Below are 12,198 nucleotides of genomic sequence, written 5' to 3'. Positions count from 1 at the left end.
TCGTCTCGCCCTGATAGGGAGAAGACAATCTGGGTGTCATCTGCGTAAGAGAATAAAGTCAGCCCCGCCTGCTCTACGATGTTAGCCAAGGGTTTTACATAAAGATTGAACAATAGGGGGCTGAGTATTGACCCTTGGGGGACACCCCGCGCTGATGGACAGACCGCTGATGCCACCTTAGGGGAGAACACTTGAAAGGTTCGCTCACCAAGAAAGGAGGCCACCCAGGCTAAGGCCATACCAGTCACACCAAGAGACCGCAGAGAGTCAAGGAGGATGGAATGTGACACGGTGTCGAAAGCTGCGCTCAAATCCAACAGGATGAGCGCCATAGTTTCACCCTGATTGACACCGTGTCGGAGACTCTCCGTTACCCCAAGAAGGGCTGTCTCGGTCGAGTGGCGGGCCCGGAAACCCGACTGGGATGAATGTAAGAAACCAGAGCTTTCCACCAGTTCAGTAAGCTGGGTGTTAATGTGTCTCTCTAACACTTTAGAAAAGATGGGCAGCAGGGATATAGGACGAAAATTAGCAGGATTAAAAATATCAGCACCAGTCTTTTTTAACAAGTGCACTACCATAGCGTGTTTCCATGGCTGGGGGACATATGCCTCAGTAAGTGAGGCATTTAACAACTTAACAAAGATCTGATGGGTGGAAGAATCTAGTTGTTTCAATATTTTGACCGGAAGTGCATCGCACGGGGAACCAGAGCGCACACTATTTAAACAAGAAGAAAAGGAAACATTGTCTAGTGGCTGCCATACAGAGAGTTTTACGACGTCATCGGCACTAGCAAGTGACTGAACAGAGCCAGATGCAGAGGGTGTCAACACCGGTGACGGAGTCAAAAGATCATAAATCATCTCCACTTTCTTGATGAAAAAGTCAGCTAAGGATTGACATTGAACCGCATCAAGAGCGGGGGGCGTAGGAATGGTGTCTGCTCCTGTCAGTTTTTTTTACAACTGAAAAAAGCACCTTGGGGCAATTTTATGCATCTGAAACTATTTTTTTAGTAAAGTCTGCTCTGGCTGTTTTACAGCTTTTATGATAGCCCTTCAGAGCTTCTTTATATGCTACTTTGCGAGTAGGGGAATAGTTATGCCTCCACTTTCTTTCTAGGGTCTTACATTGGGTGCGAAGGCACTTAAGCTTGTCAGAAAACCATGGTGCAGGGGGGTGATGAGGCATAGATTTCTTGGCTATCAAAGGAAGCGTGGAATCAGCAGCATTATTTAACAACTGACCAACTGCGCAATTTAGTGCAGAGATAGGTAGGTCAGTGTTAGGAAGTGTCCTTAATAATTGTTTATTAAGTTCAGACATGTTCATTTTCCCCCAACTGCGTGTCCGTTTATCTATTCCATTTCCGATCCATGATGCTGTCCTGGTAGTATCTAATGAAAAAGGAACAGCAAAGTGGTCGGACCATTCTATTGGGCGTGCTTTTTGGGAGCAGTCCAACTGCAGATTTGACAAGATGGGATCTAATAAATGACCAGCATGGTGTGTAGGGGCAGAATTCAGTAGCTGAATATTAAAGACTTCAAGAATAGAAATAAGCTGTTTACTAGACGTGCAATCAGAGTCTTCGAGATGAAAATTTAAGTCCCCAAGAATCGTGAAGTTGGCTGCTCTAAGCGCAAAGGGGCCAGGAAATCTGGCAAAGAAGAAACCCAGGAATTAGCATTCCCAGGAGGGCGGTAAATTAATAAACCTGTCATTGTAAACTGGGGGCTAGTCGTCAGCTTAAACAGGGCTGCCTCGCAACCTTTAAGAGAAATGTCTTCAAATTTACAGGTGTACTTAGTTTTAAAGATCATGGCTACCCCCCCCCTTTACCTGAACCCCTATCCTTTCTTGCGATGACATAATTAGGGGGAATTTCAGCGGCAATATCGGGGCCAGAACTGTCATGTAGCCAGGTTTCCGTGAGAAACACTGCATCCTGTTGCTCATCAGTAATAAAGTCAAAGATGTTGTACTTATGTTGCGGGAGAGATCTACAATTGACACTCCAGAACTGTAAAGAGGAGTGTAAAGAGACAGTTTTGAATGAAACAGGCCTACTGCGTCTGCAATGGCGCTTCAGCGATCTGCAGCTCGCCGACATTCCCAGTGCAAATCCGCAGTGGTGACATTTAAAATTGGGGAAGGGCAGTGTACATACAGAGCAGTTCTTACTGGAAGTACGGCGCCATAAATATAGTTCCTCAGCAGAATACGAGAGAAACATAGTGTGAAAAATGGAAACAAAGAACACAAAGTTACTCACGGAAAAATAGGGGTCTGGCCAGTGCCCTGAGCCCGGCTGAGCGCGGACAGGCGCAGACGGGCTGACTCAGGCGAGACTCCGGCGCTAGGGACGGCGCTTCCGCAAGCGCGACCGCTGGCGCGGTAGAACGACCGTTTCCTTTTATGTGTTCCACTAGAGCGCTCACACCGCTCTGGGCCACACTCAAGATGGCCGCCGTGGGATGAAGGATTAGTTTTATGCTCTAGGTGACGTTTGTGAGCGTCGAGATATTCATTGAATTTATTGATATCTAACTTTTTCCAGTTTTTCTGTACATCTTCCTTCCCTTTTGAGTTGATTAAAATTTCCTTTCCTGGTAGGCAGGTAAGCGTGAAAATAATCTGATAGTGATCAGACCAGCTAGAGGAAAGTGCAGGAGCACAAGTGATTGTATTTAAATTCGACAAGACAGGATCTAAGAGATGTCCCGCAGTATGAGTCGGGCCAGAGTTTATTAGCTCCAAGTTTAGGGCGGCCATGTCTGAAATGAGTCTGGCACTATTAGTACAGGTAGAATCTTCCAGGTGGAGATTCATGTCTCCTAATACTGTAAAGTTAGCTGTGTTAATGGCTAGAGGCGAAAGAGCTTCCATAAACGTGGAAATCCAGTTGGCAAGGTGGTCAGGGGGTCGATATACTAAAACTCCTGAGTAAGTAAAATTAGGGGAGAGAGTAAGCTTACAAGATGCAGCTTCACATGCTGGTATGGGTAGTTGCCACCCTCTTTGCATTGTGCATTTTTCTTGGTAAAGTAGCGGAAATACTTTCCATATTTTGCATCATTCTAGTCACCTTTCTCTCTCCAGAAGTGGAAGCAAAGATTTTCAGATCGAATTTTACATTGTATCTGTGATGGGGATTTTTTACTCAGTGATAGTTAAGTTCCCGTCAAGAGCTCTAGCAACAGAAAGATTGACAAGATTGTGAGTATACTTCATAGCGAGAATTGAGTAAATTATTTTAAAAATATTTGTTTTCATACACAACCTATAAATTGGTGTTCGCCAATTGTAATCAAGCAGGCCATTTGCACAGAAACATTGTTTTGTGCTGTTAGTGGCAGTCGATTTATCATGGCCAGCATTAGATGTTAGTAGTAACGTCATCCTGTGTGGTGTAACTCCAGGGATTATCTTTTAGCACAGCAAACATCAGAAATGTTCACTGGTACATCAAATATGAATATTTGTAAAAACAGATGTCGTTTATTTGTGCAGGTTCACGTTTAGAATAGTATGTTATCTGGTCCTATGTGACTCCAACCCTCTGACATTTGAGCAATGATTCCTAAGTGATATGATTCATGGCAAAAACCTGTTATAGTCCAAACACTACTGCATACAAAGATGGTACCTCCTTTGCCAAAATTTGCTGATCACTCTCAGCCTCCTAGCATTAGCCATGGCCTTTTCTGTTATGCCTACCTGGCCACTCCTGAAATCTCCACTCAAACCACTACCTGTTCAAGCTTCCTATTAGGATTGGCTCATATGTTATTTCCTCCCTGCAAACTGAAAGGAGGATGGTGATGCAAAGTGTGTTCAGATGCATTTGTGACCCAGAAAGCTGAGAGTGCTAATCCTCCCTCAGCAACTGAGTATTTGTGTGGCTTTACTTTGTGCAAAAAGGTATTAGCTCGTGATGAGCAGAGGTGCGGATTGACAGGGGTTTCAACTAAGGTGGACCATGTCTTTTGTGATGTACTCTACTGAGCTCATCTAGAATTGTATCTCATTCACAAATTATTCAAAGGCTCATAGAAATTTTAAAAAGCTAAATATACTGTGGATTTTTCTGCTCAGATGACCTATTCTCTGTAAATTTACCTTTAAAAAAGCACTTTCTTTTCAAAAGCAATGTAATTCACATACAATTCTGAGCGTGCATGTTGTGTCCAATGCTCAGAAAATTTTGTATTTACAAAGCGAGTGCAATTACTTTGTCAAGGAAAATTCACAATTCAAAAATGCACAAAAGTGTTTTGCGAGTCCTATGGCTATGATGAATCACAATTCAAGCATTGCAGTCTCTTGCAAGTGTCGAGGGAAGGGACAGCCACATGGATGTCCTTCTCTGTTGGAATTCTCAGAGGATGGAATAAATATTTGTGGGTATTTTGTGGTTGCAAAGCATAGTAATAATGTTTGCTGTGGACAATTGCTACCCATAAAAATGTTAGGTGTCAAAAGGTGCCAGTTCACCCAATGCATCTGCAGACTAAAGACAACAGGTGGGCGTAGAGAGCACTGTATAAACTCTCTGATATTTCATGAACAACCCTAGTACCCACAGGTGGTACAGAACTCTGCCGCCCGGGCTATCTTTGGCCTGCGTAGACGAGCCCGAGCTTCCGGGCTGCTTCGGGCGCTACATTGGCTGCCTGTCCGGAAGCGGATCCAGTTTAAATCCCTGACTCTGATGCACAAAGCCCTGTTTGGATCAGGGGCTGGATACCTGCGGCGGAGACTAGCCTTCTATCGACCAGTCCGCTCCTTGCGCTCGGAATCCCTTTACAAGGCGGTGGTCCCTCGGGTGAGGAAGGCCCGCATGGGAGGGCGCTCTTTCAGCTGCAAAGCTCCACAGCTGTGGAACTCGCTTCCTCTTTCGCTGCGCAGCACTGTCAATTTGTTCCAGTTCAGGAAGAGCCTGAAGACCTGGCTTTTTAATCTTTAGGCTGCTCTTATTGCTTCAGTTTCAGTTCTTTTTCTCATTCTTTCGCTGTGTTGTGTTATTTTTATTCTGAGATGCAGGTGGAAAGCGCCGGGACACTCTTTTCGAGTAGCCGTGCGCTATAAAAGAACGCTGTAACATAACATAACATAACATAACAATTTGCCTTCCTTTTCGTCATTATTACTTCACTTCCTTTACGGACGGGGTTACAATGCAGGCTCATCAAAGAAATGAGGACTGCTGACCCATGCACGGCCCCATCTGAGGCTCCACTAATTTGACACCCAGTCACAATAATATTCCCGCCCCATTAACATTTATAAGGTGGGCGATTTTTGACTTTTTGCTAAAAACTTTTTACCCTAGTACCCAACTCTGCGGATGAGTAAATGCTGACAGAGAGAGGTTTGGGTGGTATAGGGCTCCCATTTTCCTCAAATGTAGGAATGAGCCCCTGCTTAATGCCCACTGCCATTCATTTCTAAGGCAACCCCCTGAATGCTTCAAGTAGGCAACAACAGCCTTCCATGCTAGAACACAGGGAATGTCAATTATTCATTATCACAGATGCTAATTTACACATTCCTTAAACATTTTCACATTTAACTGAAGATATATAATGTAAAGTTTTAGTTTTAACAGCTAAACCACATAATCATCTAATTTCTAAACAGTAAATTCAGGATCTGCACTTCCTCAAAATGAATGCTACTATACGTGGCAGCCTTTAGGGTGGTCTTCCTCCAATATTTGCCTATGATGCAGTGCTCCTCCGGAAATAATTTCTAACACCATAACACCTTTCCCTGAAGTACAAAATCATACATATACTCGACAGTTGGGCCCATGAAACCGCGAGTCACTCACAAAATAACTTCCATCTTACTTCATTGGTCGGTGAAATTCAAAGGAGAGCTTGTGTATCATAGTGGAGTGTCTAAACTAAAACTGGATATTTATACTATTTACACCTGCAGTTTAAATTAGCTTACCATGGTTTTATCAACAAAACATTTATTTAGACACGCCACCACTAAGGTTGACGGATCTGCTAGCAAAAAATTAGGCGTAGGAAAACTCAAGACCAGCTGAATTCTCCATTTATCTAATTTTTATTAATAGCAAATTCAGCATTTCTAAAAGTTATTCACTTTATTTAATTTTCTTTAGTTCAAAAATGACATTTAAAGAAAAAGAATTTATTTCGGACAATTTATTTCAGAATTTCAGAAATAGACATTTATTAAATTTAGGAATGCAAGTATTAGCAAAAGACAGATAGTTCCCAAACTCATTTCTCCTATTTCCCTAACTTCCCTGACCAATAGCCTCACCTAAAGTTCAGATCTCTTTCATAAGAAATAGAAAATTATTCAAAGTCTTACATCCCAGGAAAATCAGCATTCCGACAGCATCTCTTGAGGAAATCAAAGAGACGTTTTTTCTCCAATAAAATCAGCACTTTTTATACCCTTTTCACTAGCTCTATCTATCTAAAAGTGTAACTTTCAGCCTAACTTCGAGTTCTGATTGGCCAATTTTGGAGTGGATGAGCATCACCTCATCATCATAATATTAATTTTCCTTCTGTCTGCAAGTTTCTAATGGGTCCATTGTTTGGCCCAAGTCCGGCCTAGTCCTGTTCTCCATTCGCAACTTTGCTGGATATTCTCACGTTCTGAACCATTGTGCTCATCATTTTGGCAGCCATCTATACTTCCAGGCCACTTTGTAATTGAACCGTAGTCATTCCAGGCACAAGCAGCTCGCATTTGGACTCGGATTATGCTCACGCAAGCGTACTTTTATGGCCACAATAATCAAGTGACTCCATTTTCTTTTGATACCTCACAAGTCGAAAATGGGAACTATCATAGAAACAAACACAAATGAACGTTAATTTAGGAATTTTAGCCCTTCTGTTTACCTCCCCCCTTTCTAAGGTTTTCCCTATTAGTATTTATCTAGCGAAATAGCCACATTTAATCATGATATACTCACTTATCCTCGCATTTTGCCACAAAATACGGAAACAAAAAGCACATTTATGCTGCATTCCGTTATCTTAAAGCTGCTTACTAGTTTAGGACATGACAGAATCACAAATTTAGTTAATTATGATCGCAACATAAGCATAATTAGTTTCCCACGTGTGTTTGTGTAGGTGCAATTTTTAGTCTAAGTTGATTAATTTCATGCGTCACTCAGTTAGTGCAAATTATGATTATGAAAGTATGATTTCGCAAAGGTACACAACATTTTGTTTCTCCACCTTGCTCCATAAACTCCCCCCTTTGGTGATTTATCACCAAATATTTCCCAAAATGTATCAGAACATGTTTCAAATTCTTCAGATTATTATAGATTTATACTTTAGTATCCTTTGTTTCTTTAAAGACCTTTTCTCGGAATTCCTTCATTTCTATATCACCGTTTCCTCTTTCTCTTTATCGTTTCTCTTGGATCATCTTCTTCAATGATTTTCGAATATTTCTTCTCTTTCTGTATATGCAACATAATCTTATCATAAAAACTACTAATACTATTACTGTTATTGGAATTAGTATCTTGCCTATAATTGAACAATTTCTTGAAACCTATGTTTAACTGCTGTAAAACTTCTTCCATGCTGCTCAAGAATACCATCAACCTCCAGTGGTTCAATTTCTCTATGCAAGTCTGTAATATTTGTAATATACTTTTCAATGTTTTGACTTTTTTCAGGAATGTAGGTGCAGCAATGCTGTACCTTCAAAATTCCACAAACTCCTCCTTCCTTTGCTAATATTATATCAAGAGCAAGACGATTTTGTATTACCATCGTCCTCATAGCAATCATTTCAGTGTTTACCATTAAAAATCCACCTGCTGTGTCTGTTGACAAACGATTTACTATCGTTGACAATCTTCAAATTCGATTTGCATTGAAAGATATTCCCACTGCTGGTATCAGTGCTCCAAAAACATCACCTATTATTTCTATAACACTCTTCCTTTTTCTATGACTTAAAGGTTTACCTATCTCATGAATACCATTAGTACCTCTATCTACATGAAAGATTTAAGGAAAGATCAAACCCACATAACAAGTCCCATACCAGTGGTCAGGTAACCAATAATAAGCTTGGTTTCCATATATAAAATAAATGCCAGGAAAAACTGGATCTTTTCCCCCTTTAAATCCCCAACGCCCTAAGATTCTATAAGTGTCTTTACATTTACTTGCTCCCACAAAATAATTGTCATACATAGTATTGTCTCTCTTAATACAGAATTTCCCTAACAACGGAGTGTCTATGTTTATAGCTACATTCAAATTGCTTTCATCAAGATTTTCATCATCAAATGTCCAATATTTAGATTTTTCATGCCTTCCTTTTTCTTCACATTTATAAGCCATCCTTCTTTCCTCAACCATATCTAAAAAGGCTTTCTCTTCCACTCTCATTTTACATGTCAAATTATTTTTAAATGCATAATCGTCGGTTAATTCATCTATTTCTAGAAAGTATTCTCCCATAACTGTAGCAGGTTTCTTCTTATTCAATGCTTTATCAATCTTCAATTTTGCAAATACTTCATCTGAATTTGAGTAATGATACTCTAGCTTGCCTGTTTGATAAAACAGGCTTGCAATCACACTACATGTGACTCCATATGTAAGCGGAAGGTGGTGATATGTCACCCCCTCAGAAACAGATGCAGGTAGATTTACACACACATAACAGTCGCTTGCGCCCATTGTCCAAACATCCTCGGATAACAGTCTTGAAAATGTATTCTTTGTGAATTCACTGATTGAACTATCCTGATGTAATTTAGGCCTATATACATGCTGCTTGTTAGACTTTGATTCCACATTTTTTTCACCTGAACTTTCATTATGCTTTAACTTCACTAGGTTATCTTGAAATGGAATAACAATAGCTAATATTATCCATATCAATATCAGTAATCCAGTACAAACTAGGCACGATCAACACCACTTTCTAAAAATAGAACATTTCGTTTTATGTTCATTATTGATCTTTTTTTTTTCACAGCAAAATTTTCTAACAGCTTTTTTTCGACCTTGTATCACCTACTAAGCTTTTTCTTTTCTAACAAAATTTTCTTCGACCTTGTGTCACTTACAAACTTTTACTTTTCACTTACAATGTCCTCCCTTTTTATCAGAATTTCAGGTTTTACCTTTACCTTATTTCTTTGGTCAATTACCAATTTTCTTTGTAATTCAATCCTTTATTCACTTTTCCCATTAGTCTTTGGGCAATTCAAGTTTTCTTGACTACTGTTTACCTCTTCAATTGGAGGTAGAACTATATATGTCCATTCAGGTGACTTGTATTTCTGATTTGGTCTCCTCACTCTTTTTGGCCTCTGAACAACTTCTATCTTCTTTCCCAATGCCTCTCTTTGACTGGTTATCCCATTAACAGGTTCTACTTGTTTTCTTTCTTTGTTAACCAACTTGAATCTTAGACAAATATTTCCTTTAGGCCAATTGTCTCCTTTGCAAACTCTTTTCGTCTTAGGCTCCGTGGTGTTATGTTCCACTCTCCAAGCCCTTTTTCTTGAACTTTTTCGCAATGGAGTTTCATCTTCACTGTCGTCTGTCTCACTTTCGTTATCTACGACAGTTTCATTTATGATGATCTTTACAACGTCTTTCTCTTTCTCTTTCTCAGAGTCAGTTTTCTGTTTTGACAGTTTTTTCACTCTGTTAGGAACATCTCCATAGCTGGTACTTGGAATCTCATCCTCTTCGTGAGCTGTTTACGCTTTTCCAGTGTCAGGATTTTTGTTCCTGCTTTCAGAGCTTTCAGTCTGTCCTTCAGAATATTTCTTTTCACCAGTTTTATCTTCACTTTGCTCAGTGTCCTTACTGGTGTCAGTCTTTACCAATTCTCAATCTTCAGAGTGATCTTCAGAATTCGGTACTTCAAGAGTTTCTCCTTCTCCTTCAGATGCAGAACTAGTGTCTGATACTTCCAGATGTCGATGTTCCTGTCGATCTGCTGTATCTGGAATTCCCTCTGGTTCACCTTCAGAGTCAGAATCAGTTGTACTTTTGACTTCTTCATTTATATTTTCAGGTTCAGGCACACGGATTGTGTGGCTTGCATGCACCCATTTTTTTTCAATCCGGCACATTTAACTGCAGTGGTGCTAACTAAATTAACCTGTCTTGGTCTCTGCCAACGGGGTACCAAGCAGTTTCTTCTGCGGTGTACCTTTATGCGCACCCAGTCTCAAGGAACTAGATCATGAGCTGGATTTTTCTCTTTCGTGTTCCATTCAGTTCCCACCTGATGGAACACAGAAGTCACCATGTCAGACAGGTTTTTGCAGTAATCCAGTATGATGTCATTTGTCTTTGTGCCTGTGTGTACTTTCGTTTTCGCTGCCATTTTGTTGTTGTTGTGCATGGAAGCCCGTCCTCTACAGCCCGCCCCGCCTCCCAGCTGAGCCTCCCTCGCCCCTCCCCTTCCACTATCTACATATGACAGATGCTTTTACGCGCAGCGTTCACGTGCAGCGGTCATGCCCAAGTCGCGCCAAAGGTGCGCCAAAGGTAAGCCCGTCTATGCCCGTCCGCGCCTGGACCGCACCCAGTACCAGACCCCCTGGTCCCCGCAAACCGCACTCCTCCCGCATAACGTATGACGCCGCCACCCTCTTAGCCCTTAACCCCGGACGCACACCACAATGCTACGAAGCTGCCCCAGGACACACCCATGGACCCTTCGCCTGCCACTCCTGCAATTTCGCCTGCATCAAGACCCCCACCAAATTCACTAACTCCAAACACAGCTCCGACCCTAACCTCCTGAAGTGCATCCTGCTAAACACCAGCTCGATCCACAGACACGCCACTGAACTCTGGGACCTACTCGACACTGCTTCACCGGACATGTCCTTCCTCACAGAAACCTGGATGAACGCCTCATCAGCGCCCGACATCGCCATAGCCATCCCGGACGCTTTCAAGATCATCCGTAAAGACCGCACCAACCAAACAGGAGGAGGCATCGCCATCGTCCATAAGAACACCATCAGAATCACAACCAGCCTCGACGATAACCTCACAACCGCCGAACACCTCCACTTTCAGATCCACACCGACCCCAGAACCACACTTAGAGGCACCCTCATCTACAGACCACCAGGAACCCGTAAACAATTCAGCGAAGACATCACTGACTTCATCAGCCCACATGCCCTCGTCTCCGAGAACTACATTCTACTGGGAGACCTCAACTTCCACCTGGAAAAGAAAAACGACAGCAACACCACCATCCTTCTGGACAACCTGGCCAATCTTGGTCTCAAACAACTTGACTCCCCCACCCATATAGCCAGACATACGTTCGACCCAATCTTCACCTCCAGCAAGCACATCTCCTTCGATCACACCACAGCTCTCCATTGGATGGACCACAGCTGTGTTCACTTCAGCTACAAAACTACCTCGACCCACAACCCCCCACAACCTATTCCACAAAGAAACTGGAACAAAATCACCACCGACCAACTCCTCATATCGCTCAAACAAAACCCTCCCGCCCTCTCATCGGACCCAAACCAAGCGGCCACCAAACTCAAACAATGGATCACTCACAGCGCTGACGAACTAGCACCCTTGAAAAACCACCAAACCAAACAGGGTAGCAAAAAGGCCCCCTGGTTCAACGAGGACCTTAAGAAATCCAAAAAACTATGCTGTACTCTGAAAACATGGAGAAAAAACCCAACCACTGACAACCTGACCACCTTCAAGACAGCCACCCGCAAACACCACCAATTGATCCGATCCACCAAGAAGTCAGCATTCAAGGATCGACTCGACAACAACGCCCAAAACAGCAAGGAGCTATTTAACATCGTCAAAGAATTTACCAACCCCACCACAGCCTCAAACGACATTACTCTCTCCCAAGAACTTTGCAACTCATTATCCTCTTTCTTCCACAACAAAATCGCCGACATACATAACAGCTTTGAGAACATTTCTAAAGAACAGTCCACTCCACCCACCTCCGAACCTAAACCGCCCTCTAGCATCCTTAACGCCTGGAACCCAATCACCACTGAAGACACCATCCGCCTAATGAACTACATCCATTCAGGCTCGCCAACCGACCCCTGTCCCCACCACATCTTCAACAAAGCAGACTCCATCATTGCACCCCTTCTCCGTGATGTCATCAACTGCTCCTTCAACT

Source organism: Lissotriton vulgaris, chromosome 8 (genome assembly GCF_964263255.1).
Source record: "Lissotriton vulgaris chromosome 8, aLisVul1.2, whole genome shotgun sequence".
Classification (NCBI taxonomy): domain Eukaryota; kingdom Metazoa; phylum Chordata; class Amphibia; order Caudata; family Salamandridae; genus Lissotriton; species Lissotriton vulgaris.
The sequence above is the reverse complement of the archived record's forward strand: the minus strand, read 5'-3'. Positions refer to the sequence as shown.